Source organism: Bufo bufo, chromosome 4 (genome assembly GCF_905171765.1).
Source record: "Bufo bufo chromosome 4, aBufBuf1.1, whole genome shotgun sequence".
In the NCBI taxonomy this organism is placed as follows: domain Eukaryota; kingdom Metazoa; phylum Chordata; class Amphibia; order Anura; family Bufonidae; genus Bufo; species Bufo bufo.
This window is the reverse complement of record NC_053392.1, coordinates 478,765,699-478,787,672: the sequence shown is the minus strand read 5'-3', so window position 1 is coordinate 478,787,672 and position 21,974 is coordinate 478,765,699. Positions and strand designations below refer to the sequence as shown.

General features: G+C 46.6%; 1 long non-coding RNA gene across 1 annotated transcript; it reads right to left on the bottom strand.

Moving 5' to 3' along the window:
* Positions 1 to 6,375: 6,375 nt before the first annotated feature.
* On the bottom strand, positions 6,376 to 21,583 carry LOC120997320. Its single transcript, XR_005778149.1, has 4 exons — positions 21,572 to 21,583; positions 10,498 to 10,502; positions 8,779 to 8,783; positions 6,376 to 6,541 (listed from the first exon to the last, which is right to left on the bottom strand). It is a non-coding gene; the product is annotated as an uncharacterized LOC120997320 (long non-coding RNA).
* Positions 21,584 to 21,974: the final 391 nt, after the last annotated feature.

Sequence of the window (21,974 nt, the reverse complement as noted above, 5' to 3'; positions counted from 1 at the left end):
GGTGTGTTTTAGGTCATATGTTAGACTGGGGTTGTTGTGAGTGATGTGTCGCCTTTTTCTAGGTAGTTAATTTTATCTTTTGTTTCGTTACAGGTTCTTCGGCTGCTCTTGTATGGATCATGGGGCACTCTTATGTGTTTTGGGGGGCCCAGAGGGCAGAGGTTAGACCTAATGGGACGCAGTTGGGTTTTCGGGAGGATGTGGCGGTGGTTAGGGGATAGGAGCATGTTGTGGGGGGGCGTTATGAGGGAAGTGCACCGTTTTGTCAGGCTTGATCGGCCTCCTGATATTTTGGTGCTTCATGTCGGGGGTAACGATTTGGGTGGGCGCCCCTTTAGAGAATTGATCAGGGACGTAAAGTTTGATCTGCTGAGATTGTGGTCTTTATTCCCAGGGCTGATTACAGTGTGGTCGGACATTGTCCCGAGGCAGTCTTGGAGGGGGGCCAGGTCGGTGGAACAAATTAATAAGGCCCGGATAAAGGTGAACAGGGCGATAGGGAGGTTCATGGCGAGAAATGGGGCAGTGGCGGTTCGGCATGAGGAACTAGAGAAGGGGACAGGGAATTTTTGGAGGGCTGATGGAGTCCACCTGAATGCAGTGGGGACTGACTTGTGGTCTCTAGGGATTCAGGGGGGGGGGGGGGGGTGGAGATTGCACTATGGATGTGGAGGGACTCGCAGGCTTAAGGAAGTCAAGCTTTTGTGGAGGTGGGGGAGGTCCTCGAAGTTGGATAAAATATACTGATACGTGAGGATGGGAGGGCCCCGCGGGAGGGGCTGGACTCTCATAGAGGATTGGAGGAATTTAAGGCGTCCATCAAGGTTGCCTCCGAGCTGGGTTTAACGGCTGGGGGTAAGATGGAGTCGCCGGATGGTTGTGGTTTGTTGGTTATGGTTATTTGGGGCTTCTAGGACCTCCCTCGCCAGGGGTTAATTATGGTTTTGTGTTATTTAACTATTATTTATGTATTTAATTTTAAAAAAAGGCTGCTGTGGCTGATTTAAATCTGAACCGTGGTTGTTGTGGTTATTTGGTTGGGATAAGGAGTAGAGAGTTCATTAGAAGGGATTCAAGAAAAAGGTAAGCTCGAATGAAGGTATAGCTAATACCATGGTCATGCACAGTCTGGGAAAGCTGAATATAACCGCAGTTCCCCTGCTACTCACATCACTGGTGCAGTTGTGGCAATCCAATTGATGTTCAGCATGCTGGCCATGGAAGGTTCAGGTTGCAGGAATCGCGGGTAGGAAAGGGGGCGGGGCTATTCTAGCTCCGCCCACATCGGACCGTCCTGATGCTGGTCACTGTCCATCATCAGAATTAAGGAGGGGGAGAGGCAGAGCAATGTCACTGATGTCAGGTCAGTGATAGAGGTGCAAGTGCAGGACTCTGGACCCCATGCAGAAGTCAGCTGCTCTGACAGGGGCCCGGGGTGACGAAGTTCAGTGACTGCTCCTGGGCCCCTCCTGCGCTCGGGCCCTGAAGCAGCTGCTACCCTTGCTTCCCTGATAGCTATGCCACTGATGTGGTCACTGTGTGCATGAGTGTGTCCAAGTCCGGCGTCAGCACCCGGCATACCCAGGCAAGTGCCGTGGCCCACAGCTCCTGCGGGGCCCACTGCATAGCTGATTATAATTGCAAAGCACTAGAAGCAGGGCAGTGGCGTGCTGGAGGGGGGGGGGGGGGGGGGCGGTCCGCCCCAGGTGCCCACACTCAAGGGGTGCCAGAACGCAGAAGCAATGAGTGCTTCCATCAATACAGATGGAAGCTCTGATTGCTGTGTCAAGGTTTTACTTTATCCTCATGGTGGCGCCATTTTGGACATATGCAGACTGCAGTCTCTTATAATCACTTGCCTGCTGCTTGTGCATCGCACAGTGATGATGTGGCAACATCTGACTATATCAGTCTGCTCAGGCTTCAGGTTCATTGCCCTTACGTTTGTTCTCCAAGGTGCATCTCTGGCAGTCTGAACTCCTTGTGTGTTGATCCGGCCTGGCTGACGTTTCCTCTGGCTCTCGACCCCTTATCGGCAGACGTACCCGCTTTGGATCTGACCCCGGATTGAACGACTACCCGCTTTGGATTTGACCCCTCGTTGGACGACTACCCGCTTTGGACCTGACCCCGGCTTGGACGACTACCCGCTTTGGACCTGATTCCGGCTTGGACGACTACCTGCATTGGACTTGACCGACTTCTTCCTAATCTCACTGTCCCTGATGAATGTTTATTTATGTTCCATCGGGCGTCATGGCCGGCGGCGTCATGGCCGGCAAGACCTGCGGCTAATTCCCGCAACCAGCAATAATGCCAATCGCGGTAATTAAATGCTTTAGATGCCGTGATCAAGTGAGATCACGGCACCTGGATGCGCAGTACTGAAGCCTCATGCGGCCAATTGGGACTTCAGTATATGCACTGAATGCTTTGAATCTCTCTCTTTGAAAGCATTAATGCTGGAATTATTATTTTGGCCACCAGATGGCAGGCCAACATAAGAAATGAGCAAAATGCTAAGAAATTGTCATTTTTTTTAATCGCTTATAGGTCTAAATGAAAAATTCAAAAACATAATTTATAAGATCATTTATGAGCCTTAAAATGATGAAGAAAAAAAAAGTTTAAAAATATATAAAAAATAATAAAAGTTTAAATGACCCCCCTTTCCGTATAATAAAAATAAAAATACCTAAATAACAATAAATATAAACATCCTGGATATCACCGCGACCGAAAACGCACATAATATTGAAATAAAAAATCCAATACGGCGAATGGCGTAACGGAAAAAAGGGTCAAATGGCCGATTTTGCCATTTTTTCATTGCTTCTCTTACCCCAAAAAATTTTATAAAATGTGCACACTGCAAAATGGTGTCAATAAAACCTATGAATTGTCCCGCAAAAAATGAGCCCCTAAACATCTCAGTAGACATACGGTAAGTATAAAAAAGTTATTGGGGTCAGAATATGGTGATGTAAAAAAGAAAAAAGCTCTCAAAGTTTAAATGTATTTTTACACTATTTATACATAAAAAAACCTATAGATATGGGGTATCGTTGTAATCATACTGACCCAGAGAATGAAGGGCATGGGTCAGTTTTGCCGTAAACAAAACTCTGTGGGAACAAAACCCGTAAAACGGTGTTGGGATTGCATTTTCTTTTAATTCCAACTCATTCGGAATTTTTTTCCTGCTTCCCACTACATTTTATGCAATAATTAATGGTGTTATTAGAAAGTACAACTTGTCCGCAAAAAATAAGCCCTCATATAGCTATGTGACTGGAAATATAAAAAGGTTATGGCTCACGGAAAATAGGGAACAAAAATGAAAACGCAAACACAAAAAAAACCTCCGGTATCCTAAGAGTTAAATAAACAACTTTATTTTACCTGCGTTTGCATGTGGTCTGGTTTTCTGGCTCCCGTGACATTATGCGAGACATTATGCTGTGACATTATGCGAGGGCCATGAATCCTGCCGATGCAGGTATTCCCACGCTCCCTATGCTGGTCTCCAGGCTCGATCAACAAGATCACCTTTTGGATCAGTTCGCTCAGACGTCGCTTGTACGCACCGCACACCTTCCTCCCGGTGCTTCTGGGTCCGGTGGTTACTCCTCCTGCTGCTGCTCCCATTCCCACTCCTGCAGTTGCAGCTGAGGTCCCTGTTTCCAGGGGGATAACTGGTTCAGCCCCCCTGCCGCAGCGATATGGGGATGAACAGAGTCATTGTCGTGGCTTCCTAAACCAAGTGGGCATATATTTTGAGATGGTCCCTCAGGCATTTCCCTCTGACCGGTACAAAGTGGGCTTCCTGATTTCGTTGCTCTTGGACAAGGCCTTGGCCTGGGCGAATACCTTATGGGAGAACGATAAACCTGTAATACATGATAAGTTTTGTTGCCTCCTTTCGTAGGGTATTTGATGTACCTGCTCGTTCTGCCTCTGCTGCAAAGCAGCTCCTGTCCATTCAACAGGGCATACGGACCGTAGCTGAATATGCCATTGAATTCCATACCCTGGCTGCAGAGGTGGGTTGGAATAATGAGGCACTGGTGGCTGCCTTCACGCATGGTCTCTCTGATGCATTGAAGGATGAGGTTGAGGCTAAGGATCTCCCTGATAAGCTCGAGGATCTCATTTCCTTGCTGATTTTAATCGATACCATGCTCAGGGAGAGGCCTTCGTTTAAGGAGCGCCTGCAGAGGCCTCCTACCAGATTGGCTCCTACGTTTTCTTTCCAACCCTCGCTTCCTGGGGATTGTGCGTCTGGCAGTGAACCTATGTAGCTGGGATTCACTCGTCTTTCTGAGGCTGAGCGGGCCTTTAGGAGGAGGGAGGGCTGGTGCCTGTATTGCAGTCTCAGTATGCATTTCCTAAAGTCATGCCCGACCCGTCCGGGAAACGGTCGCATCTAAGATCCTGTCGGCGTCAGATCTTGGATGGAATTTCCTCGTCCCCGGCTTTCCGTAAAGATAGACCGCTGATCACAGTTGTCCTCTCCTGGACAGGGGGCACAGTGGTTACTCAAGCATTGGTGTACTCCGATGCTGGCGGTAGTTTTATTGACAGTACATTTGTTGCTGCAAATTCCATACCCCTGCAGCCTCGTGTTACTCCACTGGCCATCAAGGCCATTGATGGGAGACCTCTGCGACCGGTGCAAGCTACCCACGAGACTGTTCCGGTCGATATGACGATTGGGGCTGTTCACAGGGAATCTGCCTGTTTTCAGGTTATTTCGTCCCTGCACTAATCCGTGGTTTTGGGGTTCCCTTGTCTTCAGCGGCAGAATCCCCACCTTTGATTGGAAGTCGGCCGAGATTCTCTCTTGGTCACCACAGTGTGGCGCTGTTTGCATAAATGGGCCTGTTAAGGTACTTTGTACCTCCTCGGATTCTGTGTTGCCTCCTGAATATCTTGAGTATCTGGATGTATTTGACAAGATGCGCGCTGGTGCCCTTCCTCCTCATCGTCCCTACGATTGTGCTGTAGATCTGCAACCCGATGCCATTCCCCCTCGTGGCTGGGTTTATCCTCTTTCCGTTGCGTAGAATAAGGAGATTGAGGAGTACATTGCAGACGCGCTTTTCCGGGGACACATTCGCAAGTCCACTTCTCCAGTGGGTGCAGGCTTTTTCTTCGTAAAGAAAAAGGGAGGCGAGTTGAGACCTTGCATTGACTATAGGGGTCTCAATCCCATCACTGTTAAGAATGCATATATCCGATTCTGTTGATTACCGAATTGTTTGACCGTCTTAAGGGAGCAATGGTTTTTACCAAGCTTGACCTAAGGGCAGCATATAACCTCGTAAGGATCAAGGAGGGTGACGAGTGGAAGACCGCGTTTAACACCTGTGGGGTTTTGCTCTGGTAGACAGGCTAGGGGACGCAGTATAGAGGCAATCACAAAGTCTTTAACTTAAACAGTTCGGTGTTTATTCACACAAACAAAATGACAGTTCACAGCCTTGGTGTTTGTTCACACCATGCAATGTACATAGAACGAAATCGTCACCTGGTTAGCAGTTTTCCACCCGCAGTCCACAGCAGGCTTTAGGGGCCTCTTTCCCGGCATGCGGTTCTCAGCCCTTTAACTCAGCACAACCTTACAGGTCCCAAAACACAGAGACTCCCCAACTTCTCTGTGAGATGGAGGATAAACCACACCCAGCTGAGACTGCTGGCTGGGTTTTATATAGGTCATGAAAGACCCGGCCTGGAGCGTGGGGCGAAGCCACCCACCCAGCACTTTGGCTATTCCCAGTAAGAGCCAGCCCGGATCTGTTTTACAGCCATACTAACAACAAACAGTGTCAGTCAGCACTAGCTGCCGCTGACACTTAAAAGTACCTCACCGAGGCCGAGAATCTCAGTGACACATACCTTCCATCAATGACGGCCCCTTGCGCCTTCCTACACACCAGAACTGGTCATTATGAATATCTGGCATGCCTTTTGGCTTGTGCAATGCGCCCACTGTCTTCCAGAAGTTCATTAATGATGTCTTTCTTGTAATATATTGCAGCAATGTGTGGTGGTCTAGTTGGATGACATCTTGGTTTATTCGGACTCCATTGAATCACACTTCCTGGATGTCAGACGGGTGCTTCAACAGTTACGTAGGAATGGGCTTTTCTGTAAGCTTGAGAAATGCGAATTTCACCTGTCTCAGGTTGCTTTTTTGGGCTATATCATTTCTGCTGAAGGGTTCTCCATGGACCTTCAGAAGGTTTCCGCAGTTCTGCCCCAGTGGTCCTGGTTCCTTTTTCCTTGGGTTTGCCAACTATTATCGGAAATTCATCAGGAACTTTTCCGCATTGGCCAAACCCATCTCAGATCTGACTAAGAAGGTCAGCGATCGCTTTTGAGGGGCTCAAGTCTGCTTTCGCTTCGGCTCCGATTCTGTCTCATCCCAATCCTGGTTTGCCCTTTGTCCTAGAGGTGGATGCGTCTGATACAGGAGTAGGCGCCCTCCTGTTGCAGCGTCGGACACCTGATGGACCCTTGCTTCCTTGTGGGTTCTACTCTAAGAAGTCGTCTCCAGCAGAATGCAATTACGAGATTGGAGACAGAGAGCTTTTGGCTATCATCCTGACTCTCAAAGAGTGAAGATACTTGCCCGAAGGTTCTGCGGTTCCGGTACTCATTCTTACCGACCATAAGAATCTGATGTATCTCTCAAAAGGCAAGAGGCTTACACCCCAGCAGGCAAGGTGGACCTTATTCTTGTCTCGTTTTAACTATGTGGTCTCCTATTTGCCCGGCTCCAAGAATGTTAAGGCTGATGCCTTGTCTCGCCAGTATTCTGAGTTGTCCAGGGAGTACTCCGTGCCGACGCCAGTCATACCTTCCGATCATGTAATGGCGGCTATCCGCACCAACTTGACCTCTCCTCTTGAGGAATGGATCTTGGCTGCTCAGTTCAATGCACCCATGGTGAGACCTGCTGGCAGGGGTTGCGCATCAAGCTGCTGCACACGTACCACAATTCAAGGACTGATGGTGATCCTGGTAATAACCAGATGTCCTGGGCTGTTTCCCGTCAGTTCTGGTGGCCGTCTCTCCGCACTGATGTTGCCATTTATGTGGCTGCGTGTTCTATCTGCGCACAGAACAAATCTTGCCGCCTACCCTTGGGTCTACTGCATCCCATTCCCAATGGGGAGCGTCCCTGGTCTCACCTGGCCATGGACTTTATTGTGAAACTTCCTACATCCCAAGGTTACACAGTTATCCTCATGGTTGTCGATCGGTTTTCCAAGATGTGCCACTGTGTTCTGTTTAAGAAGCTGCCTACCGCTCAGGAGCTGGCCTCGGTGTTTGCCAGGGAGGTCTTCCGTTTACACAGGTTGCCTAAGGATTGTCTCAGACCGCGGGCATGCCTTTTGTTCTCAGTTGGGTGTTCACTTCTCTTTCTTCTCAGCCTACCATCCGCAGTCTAATGGTGCCTGCTGAGCGTTCCAACCAAGCCCTGGAGCAATTTCTCCGCTGATATATGACAATTGGGGGGATCTGCTGCCCTGGGCGGAGTTTGCCAGGAACTCTGCCATCAACTCATCCTCTGGAATGTCTCAGTTTATGCAGAATTTTGGTTTCCAGCCCTCTGTGTTGCCTGAGTCGTTCTTGCCGCAGGACATTCCGGCTGTGGAGGATAATCTTCGTGCCCTCCGTTCCTCTTGGGTGCGGATTCAAGAGTCGTTACGGGTTTCTGCTCAGCGTCAGAAGCTCCAGGCTGACCGGAGGCGTTTGTCTGCTTCTTCATACCGAATTGGGGAGAGGGTGTGGTTATTGACTCGTAATCTCAACCTCAAGGTGCCTGCTCCAAAACTGGCCCCCTTTATTGTTGGACCTTTTCGCATCCTCCGTAAGGTAAACCTGGTTGCCTATGCCCTTGACCTTCCTCCTGGCATGCGTATCTCCAAATCTTCCACGTGTCGCTTTTGAAGCCACTGGTTTGCAATCGCTATACCGCCTCACTTCCTCGCCCTCGTCCCATTTTTGCTCCATGGAGGAGGGTCCATTGAGGGGAGGGTAATGTCAAGGTCTTACCTTATCCTCATGGTGGTGCCATTTTGGACATGTGCAGACTGTAGTCTCTTATAACCTCTGAGTGCATCATCACTTGCCTGCTGCCTGGGCGTCGCACAGTGATGATGTGGCAACACCTGACTATATCAGTCTGCTCAGGCTTCAAGTTCATTGCCCTTGCATTTGTTCTCCAAGGTGCATCTCTGGCAGTCTGAGCTCCTTGTGTGTTCCTGTGTATGATCCGGCTTGGCTGACATTTCCTCTGGCTCTCGACCCCGCATGGTTATGCTTATGCTCCTGATGAAGGGGACCTATCTTTAATCCCTGAAACGCGTTGAGCTTTTACTTTATAATAAGAATAATAAAAACAAGCATCCTTGGTTTGGAAGTCCTCCAGTTCATCTCCACCACGAGGACAGGGTGTGCATCCATCTTACTGGCGACCTCGGTGGGGGAGGTAAGGAGGACAGCTGTCTTGAGTTTATCCTGTTCACCCTCCTCCCCGGTGAAGTAAGTCCTTTGACTCAACTAGTTTTACAACCTTGCCTTTTAATATATGGTATGTTTTATGTTTACCTTTCATATTTGACCGCTGGCTTATTCGCCACTTGAGCTGTATTACACCTGCTCCATCCATTTACACCTACTCTTCCTTTAACCAGTTACCTGTCTTTGGCGCCTCACTACACCGTTGTCTGACCCCCCATCGGCAGACGTACCCACTTTGGATCTGACCCCAGCTTGGACGACTACCCGCTTTGGACCTGATTCCGGCTTGGACGACTACCTGCATTGGACTTGACCGGCTTCTTCCTAACCTCGCTGTCCCTGATGAATGTTTATTTATGTTCCTTTAAATAAACAACTTTATTTTACCTGAGTTTGCATGTGGTCTGGCTCCCGTGACAATTGCTGGAGCGCAGGAAGCTGCGGGACTGTCACTCACTGCTCAGATCCTCCCCTCCATCTGGCAGTGGCGCTCTGGATGGTGAAGTAGTGAGACTTCTCCCTGCTCCACCATTCAGCCTGCAGGCACAGTCCCACATACTACTGCAGGGCAGGGAGCGGAGCGCATAGTTCCCTGCCCCGCCACCGATCACCGCCATAGGCTTCAGGCCTAGTAGGCCTGAAGCCTATGCGGTAGTGAAATCCCGGCGCAGGTGCACTTGATGACATCATCGCGCGCGCCTGTGTCGGGACTCAGCAGCACAGTGCCGTGACTCTGCAAGCAAGCATAGGTAAGTATTTAGCTTTTAGGGTTTCCTTCTTTTTTTTTTGTTTCTTTTATGTGCCAACTTTGGGGGGACATGAGGGGGCCGGGGTGCACAGAGGACGTGTGGGGGCAAACTTTTATTTTATATTACAATGTGGCAACTTTGGGAGACATGAGGGGGCCGAGGTGGACAGAGGATGTGTGGGGGGCAAACTTTTATTTTATAATGTGGCAACTTTGGGGGACATGAGTGGGGTGCACACAGGAGGACGTGGGGGTAATATGGTGGGATACTGTGTGGCACAGTGGGGGGGCAATTTATTATGGGAGGGATGGCAATGTGGGGGACACTACTGTGTGGGGGGGGCAGCGTGGGGGACACTACTGTGTGGGGGGGGAGTGTGGGGGACACTACTGTGTGGGGGCAGCGTGGGGGACACTACTGTGTGGGGGGCAGCGTGGGGGACACTACTGTATGGGGGCAGTGTGGGGGACACTACTGTGTGGGGGACAGTACTGTGTGGGGGGCAGCATGGGGGACAGTGTGGGGTAAATTACTGTGTGGGGGACACTACTGTGTGGGGGCAGTGTGGGGGGACTACTGTGTGGGGGAAATTACTGTGTGGGGGGCAGCGTGGGGGACACTACTGTGTGGGGGCAACGTGGGGGACACTACTGTGTGGGGGACACTACTGTTTGGGGGGCAGCGTGGGGGACACTACCGTGTGGGGGGACTACTGTGTGGGGGGCAGTGTGGGGGAACTTACTGTGTGGGGGGGCAGCATGGGGGCATTGCTATTGGGTAGGCACTGTAGAGGCCAGTCTATTATTTCTGGGGACACTATAGAGGGATTATTACCTGGAGCACAATATAGGGTGTTATTATTATTACTGGGGGCATTCTAGGGGACGTTATAGCTGCTTTAGACACCATAGGAACATTTGGGGTCATTTATCAAACTGGTGTAAAGTAGAACTGGCTTAGTTGCCCATAGCAACCAATCAGATTCCACCTTTCATTTTTGACAGCTCTTTTGGAAATCCAGTTCTACTTTACACCAGTTTGATAAAGGACTCCAATTATGTCTATTAGGGTAACTATTTTTTCAGCAGTATAGTACCTGGGGCATTGGGGGGCACAACGGGCACAGGTATTGGGGGTGGCAGCAGGATGACACTGTGGGGACACCAGGATGGAGAGGTTGATGGAAAAATTTAGAAATCTAACGTGTCTGTGTTACAAACTCTGTAGAGACGAGATGCGGCTGAAAGAATTTCTCATGGCGGTCTAACGGAGGAGAAGAGGAAATAGAAGGTCTACATGATAGGAGATGTCCCTGGATGTAAGAGGTATGTGGTCAAGTATTGGGGGGGAGTGCCAGAGAAATGACCCGCCCCGGGTGCCAAACACCCTGGGCACGCCACTGCACAGAAGACTTTATTACTAAGCTCTCCCTATGCTGCTAAGCCCATGCCCGGATCCAAATGGTGGAAGGAGGCATGCCCGCGTACCTAAGACTGATGACCACTGTAACCCCTACAATAGTGGAAGGGGCACGGCCACCGGTACCCTGCTCAGTATATGGAGGGAACCGTGGTCGCCTCGGATCCAGTCAGAAAACACACAGATACACAACAATGTCTGCACACTTAGCTGAAGGGGCTGCAGCCGCAGTGAAGACGGATCCAAAGACAGGCTGGCAATATCCGGAGTACTTGCTGCAGCAGAACACAGGTCCAGTGAAAGGATAGCATGCAAGGGAAGATACTCAAGCAAGAGCTACAACCCAAATGAGAAATATAATCCACACCTACAATAGGAGGAGGGGGAATATAAAGGCAGGAAAATCAAGCGCAGCTGGGAGGAAGGAAACAGAAAACTCCTCCCAGCTCTAGTAGTGACATCATCACAGGGGTGGAGAAACAGAGCTGTGAGAACGTCCCAAAGCTCTGGTAGTGACAAAAGCTGCCTGTCCTGAGTTGTCTTCATCTGCATCATCTAGATCCAGACTCAAGCTCCATGGATGCAGGTGAGGTTGAGGACATGTGATGACGGTTGAGGTTGAGGACATGTGAGATGGGGAAACAGCTCTCATTGTCTGAACACTGTGTTAAATATCTGGACTGACATTCTGCTGTTTGGCCACAAGATGCCGCTATTTTCTAAACACAGCTAAGAGACTGCATATTTTCCATATTCATGAGAGGTGGAGTTACAAGAGCCTGGAGAGGAAGAAAGGGAGCAGCCATCTTAGAGGAAGCTGGGACTGAGAAACTGTGTGAGCAGAGGATCTGTTGACATCCAGGTGTGGGGCCATCCCTCAGTGACCAGAGCTGCAGCTAAGTGAAGCTTATCATGTCCAAGACCCTGATCCTGTCCAGAGGAACGAGGATTGCTTCCAGGAACGCTGATGAGAGCTGAGGAGCAAAGCAACATACACTGCGGTACCGCATGCTTGTTGGAGAGGCATTTGTTTGGTTCACAGTCACCAGCGGATGCAGACCCAGGTCGGTAAGATTGTGCACGCACCTCATTACAGTTGGAATCCTAGAGACTGAGACCAGGCCTGCAGTTAGTTAGATAGGATTTCTGTTTGTGTCAGGCCACAAGTGTTGCTACTGTTCATTGCAAAGACTCCACAATTTAAAGTGACATTTCACACTGGAGAGCTGATAGACTTTCCCACAAACTCAAGCCACGCTGGCGTTTTGGCTCAGAAGGAATACTCAGGCACGTGCTACAAGACCAGTTATGGGAGGGGGAATACTGTAGAGCATTGTAAAATTGTAAGCTGTTGTCCTGCACCACAGGCTAGCCTGCACTACGCACCCAAACAATTGTTCTTTTTTAGGGTAATAACAGGTAAGGCGTGGCTGTTTAGTTGCGCCCGCCAGTACGTAATTTACCGCCCTTTCCTCCTGCATCAATCAGAGGGCGCCGCTCTGTGCAGCACAAGGGTCTCAGCATTTGGGCTGGGTGTATGTAAATTTATTGTATGTTCCCAGCATTTGTGGTCATGTTCAGTGCCACATTTAAGTAAAATACTGTTTTGACCAAAGCTGGTGTTGGAGATGCTTCTCTCGTTCGTGACTTCGCTGTATCCTGGGGAGCCCACCCTGGTACACGGCTTACAGACATTGAACAGGAGAGATCTAAAAGGGAGGCGCTATATTTCTTCCCTAATACTTCGAGTTGCCTCTTGTATAATAACCAGTCTCTTCTGAAAGACGTCATACAGATGGACGAGGGTAAACCCAATTGGAAACTGACCTTGGTTCTTCTAAGTTTAAAACAATCTACAACTTGGACCCCAAAGCCTTTGAGGAATGGGAGGCTCCTCATAAGGTGGACCTCGCCGTGGCTAGATTGTCAGGGAAATCCATGTTCTCCTTGGAAGAATCCTCTCTATTAAAAGACTCTATGGACAAGAGATGGAGGCCTCATTGAGGCAGGTACAGTATATACTTCGGCCGTTTCTATCTGCAAGGCATCTGTAGCCTGTGGCCAGGGCACTAAGGATTTGGCTCTCTCATTTAGCCTGAGAACTTCAAGTTGGTGCTCCCAGAGAGGAGATCCTTAGCAGCCTTCCGGATATGAATCTGGCTGCAGATTTCCAGGTGGGTGCTCATTTGAAAGCTTTGAGGCTTTGCTCCAAGATCTTAGCTGTATCCACCACAACCAGAAGGGCTCTGTGACTAAAGGAATGGGCAGGAGATGCCATTTTTTATCACTGCCATTCTGACTGTGCAGTCTGTTTGGCCCTTAAAGTGGCATTTCCTCGACTGTGGAAGAAGTTGAGGTTTAGACCTTTTTGCAAGAAGTACAGGAAATGCCCAAGCCTAAAGAAGGCATCAGGCAGTTTGAGAAATAGTGTATGTACAGGTTTAAGGAGAGTCCAGCATCTTTTATGAAAAATCCTTTCCCAGAGAGACCTAAAAACTCTAGTTTTTGATGCCAGGCCTTTCTCATCCAGGGTGGAAGCCAGGCTGAGACATTTTTATTCTGTATCAACAGACAGCATCTGATTCTTGGGTTTTGTCATCAATTCAACAGGGATATTTGCTGGAGCTCCCCCAGCTCCCTCAAACATCCTCTTGTGCACTCAGGGAAGTTCTAGAATGTGTTACCTGATTCAAGAATTTATTCCCAAAGGTGCCAGTTCTCTTACACCAGGGGGAAGGAGGTGTATTTAAAAGTACTTGCTGTGCCCAAGAAGGAGGGTCATTGATGTAATTGGCGCCTACCTATGTGGATATTTTTTCTTTATACTTATTTATCGTCTCTATGCTACGATGCATGTACATATTATACTGATATTTTGGCATTTATTCTTGTTCTCTACTTACATAAATGCTTGTGGTTTTATTTGCGCATGCGTGCATGCTAACATGGTAGCGTTATTGGCACACACTTTGTATGTTTTGATTAGTTTATATTATTTGGAAAATTTGCGCATGCCCAACATTGATATTGTGGGCATCTGCCCTTTCTATCGCATCTTCATTTATGTCATGGCGCATTCGCATGTTATATGCTGACATTTGCCCATCTTTCTCTATCTTCATGTGTGTTATGGCGCATGCACAAGTTACTTTCTTTTTTGGTACGCATTTCCTCTCCATTCCTTACCACACTCCACTTTGGGCAAGGGCAGTACGCTCCTTCCAGATGCTGCTTGCCACATTAAGATGTGATACACTTGTATTTCATTGTAATAATTCTGATGATTAGATAAATAAATAAATAAATAAATAAATAAAGGATTGCTTCTTTAAGTCCACTATCCTTTGGATATTATTCCTTTTTACAGATCACATTACTATTGAAATCACTTTTTCATATGTGCACTGGCACTTTTTGTATTTATCACAATCATGTTGTTGCTTTATTTCCATGATTTTTTAATCTATCATGGACCTCTATTCATTGGTTTTATTATGAACTGTGCTGTGAGTTGGGACTTCTTTTATCTTTATGAAGTCTCCAATAGCTCCGCATGGCGTTTTTAATAGTTTTTTTTAATGTAGATCCAATAAAGTGGTTATTTCTCTTACACTTGCAAGAAAAAGTATGTGAACCCTTTGGAATGATATGGATTTCTGCACAAATTGGTCATAAAATGTGATCTGATCTTCATCTAAATCACAATAGACAATCACGGTCTGCTTAAACTAATAACACACACAGAATTAAATGTTACCATGTTTTTATAGAACACACCCTGTAAACAATCACAGTGCAGGTGGAAAAAGTATGTGAACCCTTGGATTTAATAACTGGTTGAACCTCCTTTGGCAGCAATAACTTCAACCAAACATTTCCTGTAGTTGCAGATCAGACGTGCACAACGGTCAGGAGTAATTCTTGACCATTCCTCTTTACAGAACTGTTTCAGTTCAGCAATATTCTTGGGATGTCTGATGTGAATCGCTTTCTTGAGGTCATGCCACAGCATCTCAATCGGGTTGAGGTCAGGACTCTGACTGGGCCACTCCAGAAGGCGTATTTTCTTCTGTTTAAGCCATTCTGTTGTTGATTTACTTCTATGCTTTGGGTCATTGTCCTGTTGCAACACCCATCTTCTGTTGAGCTTCAGCTGGTGGACAGATGGCCTTAAGTTCTCCTGCAAAATGTCTTGATAAACTTGGGAATAAATTTTTCCTTCGATGATAGCAATCCGTCCAGGCCTTGACGCAGCAAATCAGCCCCAAACCATGATGCCCCCACAGCATACTTCACAGTTGGGATGAGGTTTTGATGTTGGTGTGCTGTGCCTCTTTTTCTCCACACATAGTGTTGTGTGTTTCTTCCAAACAACTCAACTTTGGTTTCATCTGTCCACAGAATATTTTGCCAGTACTGCTGTGGAACATCCAGGTGCTCTTGTGCAAACTGTAAACGTGCAGCAATGTTTTTTTTGGACAGCAGTGGCTTCCTCTGTGGTATCCTCCCATGAAATCCATTCTAGTTTAGTGTTTTATGCATTGTAGATTCACTAACAGGGATGTTAGCATATGCCAGAGACTTTTGTAAGTCTTTAGCTGACACTCTAGGATTCTTCTTCACCTCATTGAGCAGTCTGCGCTGTGCTCTTGCAGTCATCTTTACAGGATGGCTACTCCTAGGGAGAGTAGCAGCAGTGCTGAACTTTCTCCATTTATAGACAATTTGTCTTACCGTGGACTGATGAACAGCAAGGCTTTTGGAGATACTTTTTTTACTGCAGAGTGCACCTGTGTTTGTTATTGTTTTGTTATATTGTTATATTAATTATGACATCCGCACTTGTTACCTTGTGTAGGATGTCTATTGTGGTACTTGTGGTTCACCGCGGGCATCCTCCACCGTATGCATTTTGCTGGGGATTGCCATTAGCAACGGGCCACAAGTGCAGGATTTGCTCCCCTATATATATGCACAACTGCATGTGGGTTCGAGCACCTCCTGCTAATGCCAACCTGTCTTCTTAGTTTGTAGATACTTTTATAACCCTTTCTCCAGCTTTATGCAAGTCAACAATTCTTAATCGTAGGTCTTCTGAGAGCTCTTTTGTGCGAGGCATCATTCACATCAGGCAATGCTTCTTGTGAAAAGCAAACCCAGAACTGGTATGTGTTTTTTATAGGGCAGGGCAGCTGTAACCAACATCTCCAATCTCATGTCATTGATTGGACTCTAGTTGGCTGACACCTCACTCCAATTAGCTCTTGGAGATGTCATTAGTCTAGGGGTTCACATACTTTTTCCACCTGCACTGTTAATGTTTACATGGTGTGTTCAATAAAAAGATGGTAACATTTAATTCTTTGTGTGTTATTAGTTTAAGCAGACTGTGATTGTCTATTGTTGTTAGATGAAGATCAGATCACATTTTATGACCAATTTGTGCAGAAATCCATATGATTCCAAAGGGTTCACATACTTTTTCTTGCAACTGTATATCTTGTTGTGCATCTGGTCTTTTGCATGTACTTTGATTATTGCACATTGGTGAATACATGTGAATAGCACCCTATCTTTTGTTGTATTACTTAGGGTGCCCAGCATATTGTTTTAATCATGACAATAAGAAAGAACAGAAAGTCTTTTTTCTGGACGAATATCAAGATTTATGTGTTTCCTTCATTTCCTCTGAGAATGAGAGTCCTGAACAATGTTCTTGAACACCAAGCCTCAGCAATAGCCATTCTCCCATATTGGCCCTGCGGGACATGGTTTCATCTTGGGTTGAAGCTATTGAGAAGGGCGTTTTTGGAATTCAAGATCTCCAGGTACAGAGGAGCCTCTTTCATCCATGTCCAGAACGTTTTCATTTGACAGCCTGGAAGCTGACAGGGACTCCTTAGTGAATAGGGGCTTGGATGAGGAGGTTCTGTAAATCTTTTTTTTGTCTAGAAGATCCTCTGCCATCAAGGTCTACAGTTGTGTCTCCAATTGTTCTCTGGCTGGTGCCAACTCCACAAGCTCTCCTGTCCTGGAGTGGATGATGTGCTAAAGCTCCTGCATAAGGGGTTCACCAGAAAATTTTATTGACTGAAAGACTACTTTTCCCCATTAAATCTGTGAGGATAGATTCTCCAATTATTGTCTGAATAGGCGTTACTTCAGTGCTATCAAAATTCTACATCCTCCTCTCAAAACTCTGGTTCATTCCTGGGATCTGTCTATGGCACATGAAGGCCTAACATAAGCACCATTCAAGCCTCTGACTGAGTTGAGTCTTAAGTACACTATGTGATTTGGAAGTCACTTTTTCTGTTTGCCATAACATTGGCTAAAAGAGTGGGGAAGATACAATCTTTAAGCTGCAAGGAACCTTGTTTCATAATCTCTCAGGACTGCCAAGATTGATGCACAGAAGTCAATGTTATCCTCTTCCTGGGAACATGCACTGTTAGAAAGGGTTAGACAAGCTACATGTATGTCTTTACCTGTGCCGCTTGTCAGCACTTCTCCCACTGGCCTTCTCCTTGGCTGGCTAACATCTAAGTTGGCTGAAGGGGGAGGGCTACTTTCTGCTGGTGTATCTCAGAATGTGTAACAACTAAGATTCAAGTCACGATTGTTTTGAAGCTGATATCATCGAAGCTCTGGCCATGAAAAATCACAACTTAATGCTGTCTGTGGCATACAAGAGGTTTACAGAGGGAGCAGGCTCCCTCTCTCAAACCATTGGCTCCCTGCAATGTGATCGCAAGGTCGCGATGGTTGCCATGGCATTTGGAATCCTTGCAAAGGCCTCTGAATGTGCCATGTATGGAAGCCTATGAGGCCCAGCTTGGGGCTGGGTTTCATAGGCAACTGTTAGCGTGAAACTGACAGTTTCAACGCAGTACAATACAGCATGTATTGTACTGCACTTAAACAGGGATTAGACCCTCAAAAGTTCAAGTCCCATAGTGGGACTAAAAAAAAAAAGTCTTAAAAAAAAGAGCCATAAGAGGCTCTGCACATGTGACATGGCACCTGAGAACCATTCTAGCAAAACCTGCACTCCAAAAGCCAAATGGCGACCACATATGGAGTGTTGCAGTATTCAGGAGAAAAGGGTAACCAATTTTGCAAGGTTTTTCTCCTGTTGTGAAAATGAAAAATGTGGGGCTAAAGCAACATTTTATTGGAAAAAAATATATAACTTTCCCTTTTAACAGCCAAGTGTTTCTAAATTCTATAAACCGTCTGTTGGGTGAAAGTGCTCACTATACCACTTGAAAAATGCCTTTAGGAGTGTCATTTCCAAAATGGGGTTACTTCTTGGAGGTTTCCACTGAAGGGGTACCGATTCGCATAAAACTTTGTTCCAATACTGTATGGAGCAGGAGCTCCGTACAGTATTAGAATGTATTGGCTCCAATGAGCCGAAGTTATTGCTTCGCGAAGTCTTGCGAGACTTCAGGTAATAACTTAATAAATGAATTTGTACTGTAAAAAACCATTTCCCGAACTCGGGTTTTGTTCCAAAGTACCACTTTCATTTAAAATTTTTCATTTTCAAAAGGGTAACAGGATAAAGCACCCCACGATTTAAGCATTTTTTCCTGAAAATTCTAATACTCCTGCTCCGTACAGTATTGGAACGAAGTTTTATGCGAATCGACTTCGGATATTTAATCTGAAGTCGATTCGCTCATCCCTATGTGTTACAAGGAAAAATAGATTAAAATGGAAAATCTGCACCACATACTTCCATAGTGATTTGAGTGCAGCGTCAGATGCACAGGGTAAGTTTCTAAAATCAGTTTTGAATAATTTGAAGGTTGTAGTTTCTAAATGGGGTAAATTATTGGGTGATTTTTATTATATAAGCCACTCAAAGTCACTTCAAAACTGAATTGGTCCTTAAAAAAGTCGGTTTTAGAAATTTTCTTTAACATTTCTAAAATCCCTTCTAAAATTCTAAGCCTTCTAATAAAAAAAATAAAATGATATTTGCAAAATGACGCCAACATTAAGTATGCATACGGTGAGTGTTAATTAACAACAATTTTGTGAGGTATCACTATCTAATTTTCCATAGACTTTGTTTTTTTAATAAATAAATTTAAACATATTGACCCATATTTACCACTAGCATGAAGTACGATGTGTCAAGAAAAAACAATCTCAGAAAGGCTTGGATAAGTAAAATCATTCCAAAGTGAGGGGCGTGGCTGACTGCTGACATGAACGGACGCATCTAAGACCTGCTCCGACTCCCGATTACAATCCTGAGCCATCCTAACATACAACTCACCAATATTTCCTGGTCATTGCAGCGTGGTCGAAGGAGTGTGAGGAAGCATAATATGAGCCCCAGCAAAGCGCAGGCAGCGGCGGAGCGCCTAAAAGAGTTCGCCAGGCAGGAGACCCAGCATGGCGCCGCTGCATCCGCCTCACCTTGTGCACACCATACACGCGGCCAGCAAGCGCTGCAGCCAAAGGCGGAGGAGACAGAGGAGACAGAGTTTACTTTAAAAACGGCTCATGAACAGCTAATAGCGGCAATCACAACATGCCAGTCATCCCTAACTGGCAAAATCGAAGAGGTCAGAAATCAGAATCGATCTAGGACTGCTGCGCCATGATGTACAGCAACTTAGGGAGAGAGTGTGCCACACTGAGGAAAGAGTCTTAGACTTGGAGGATCTTACAAGACCACTCACTGCCAGAGTTCAAGCAATAGAGGGATCAGTGGACCTTTGGAGATAGAAATGCGACAACCTAGAAATTAGAGCAAGAAGAAATAATGTCCGGATCCTCGGTATGCCTGAAAGAACAGAAGGATCAGACCCCGCCATGTTTTTGGAACAGTGGTTTAAATCCATATTCCCAGATGCGAATTGCTCAATGGCGTATGCTGTGGAAAGAGCTCATTGTGTCCCAGCACGACCACCACCACCAGGGGAACCCCCTAGACCCCTTTTGGCTCGTATGCTTAACTGGAAAGACAGGGATCTCATCCTAAGCCAAGCCAGAAACACACTGAACTTCACACTGGGCAATGCGACAATCTCACGCTTCCCGGACTTTTGGGCGGAATTGCAGAAAAAACGAGCCACCTTTGTGGCGGTTAAACGTCGCATGAGGGAAGCTAACTTGCAGTATTCCATGGCGTACCCGGCGCGCCTCAGAGTGGCAGATGACGGGAAAGCAATATTCTTCACCAACCCGCGGGAAGCTGAGGAATGGTTATCCAAACGTCCAAGAAGATCACCTCCTAATTGAGCGACTTCAAGATCTCAGAAAGACATTACCATTCTCCAGCAGAGGACTCTCAAATAGCAAGTATGCTGAGCTTCACAGTATGTAAAAGAGACTCATGATATGGCGACATGTTGGGTTTTCCCTATAACATACTGCTAGCAAACACTAGTCATAAAATTATTTCCATGTTATAGTTGTTAGAGTTTAAGCAAGAAGTATGGGAGTTTGCTAAGGCACCTGCATAGATATAACATCATATTGCACTATGCGGGTCCCCGATCATAGAGCTACTCGAAAAGTTATTATGTTATACATGTTTATTTTATTGTTTTATAAGACATGGTACAGATACTGTATATGGAACAGAGAGAACACGGAGCAAAATTACAATTGACATGGGATATTGTACTGAATTGCACAAACGGTTTGCACCGGACCTCTCCTGTAATTAATATCAAGCAAAAGTCATGTCAGCCCTGACAGTGATGTCCTGGAATGTGAGAGGCCTGGGAGGCCCTAGGAAAAGAATAGCGGTATTTGCTCATATACGCAGATATAACCCTCACATTCTGGGATTACAGGAGACGCACCTAACAGCCGATACTGGGGAGAGGATGGAGAAGCCCTGGGTACAATGGAAGGTAAATTTGTATGGGAATTCATACTCTAGAGGGGTGTTGCTGCTGATACATCGAGCCATTAGGTGGGAAATACATCAAAATGTGATAGACCCTGAAGGGCGATATATATTTGTCTTTGCACATGTTAGCGGAGTTCCGTATGTCATAATGAACATATATAACCCACCACCTGCTAGTGTCTCAGTCCTACAGGCGGCAGCGGGCTTTGCAGCACAGTACCCCACTGCTAGGATGATATGTATGGGGGACTACAACATGGTGATGGATGACCGGTAGGACAGATTTAAGGACCCAACTAACCAATCCAGTCTGTTGTCGTCGGTCACCATCTTGGCAAGATTTGTCAATGAAATAGGATGGCTGGACATGTGGAGGGGGGAAAATCCTGATCGAAAAGAATATTCCTGCTTTACCCCTAGATCTGTTAGATATACAGTATGAACCGCAGGGATTGCCGGATCACGCACCGATTATAATGCAGCTGACGATACCTGACACAGTAATATGTAGAAATAAGATACGTATACATCCCTTTTGGCTGACGTTAATGACAAACAATGACCGAGTCCCAGACCAACTCAATGTATTCCTGGAAATACATACAGATGAAACGAATGACTTATTGATGTGGGATACTTTGAAAGCCTATATGAGAGGATGTCTTAAGTCTTCTATATCCCACATCAAAAAAGATTCTCAGCGTAAAGAGAACGAGTTAAATAGCCAATGCAAGGAAGCTGAGAACCGCTTTACCTCTGACCCAACAGACACCAACACGAGGGACTGGATGCAAAAATGGAGACAATATGTTATAGGCAAATGGCTATTTGCCGCATTTGTGTGAGGGGAGGCGGGGCTATACTGCTTATAAGCAGCAGCCTCCTCACCTTACCGGCAGCTCGTTTCTGCGTCACTTCCGGGCGCCTGTACGCACGTGAGTATACGGTCGCTGCCTCTCATCGGCATCGATGTCTACATCCCAGCGTTCACGTCTTCCAGCGGTAAGATCAGGGCCTTGCGGCTTCATTCCTGGGCAGGGGGGGAGGGATCGGCACAGACACGCCGCACGTTGTTACCTGCACGTCTCGGCGGGCGGCAGAGCCGGCTTCCATGTGTTTAGAGCTGCGCTCTGCTGCCTTAGGTTGTCCCAGCATGCCATCTGCTGGTCGGCGGTGTTATTACAGCTTACATTTGCCTGTCATGTCTTGATACATTCTGGTTATGGTTGTGTAGTATTACAGTGGTAAAAAAAAAAGGGGGGGGGGGAAGGCGTGTTACAGGAAAAAAGAAAATAATAATAAATTAAAGGGGTTAAAATGATGAGGAGCGTTTTATATGTATATCCGGTATTGTTACATCATAGGACGGGGCAGTACATAGGCAATATTCAGTC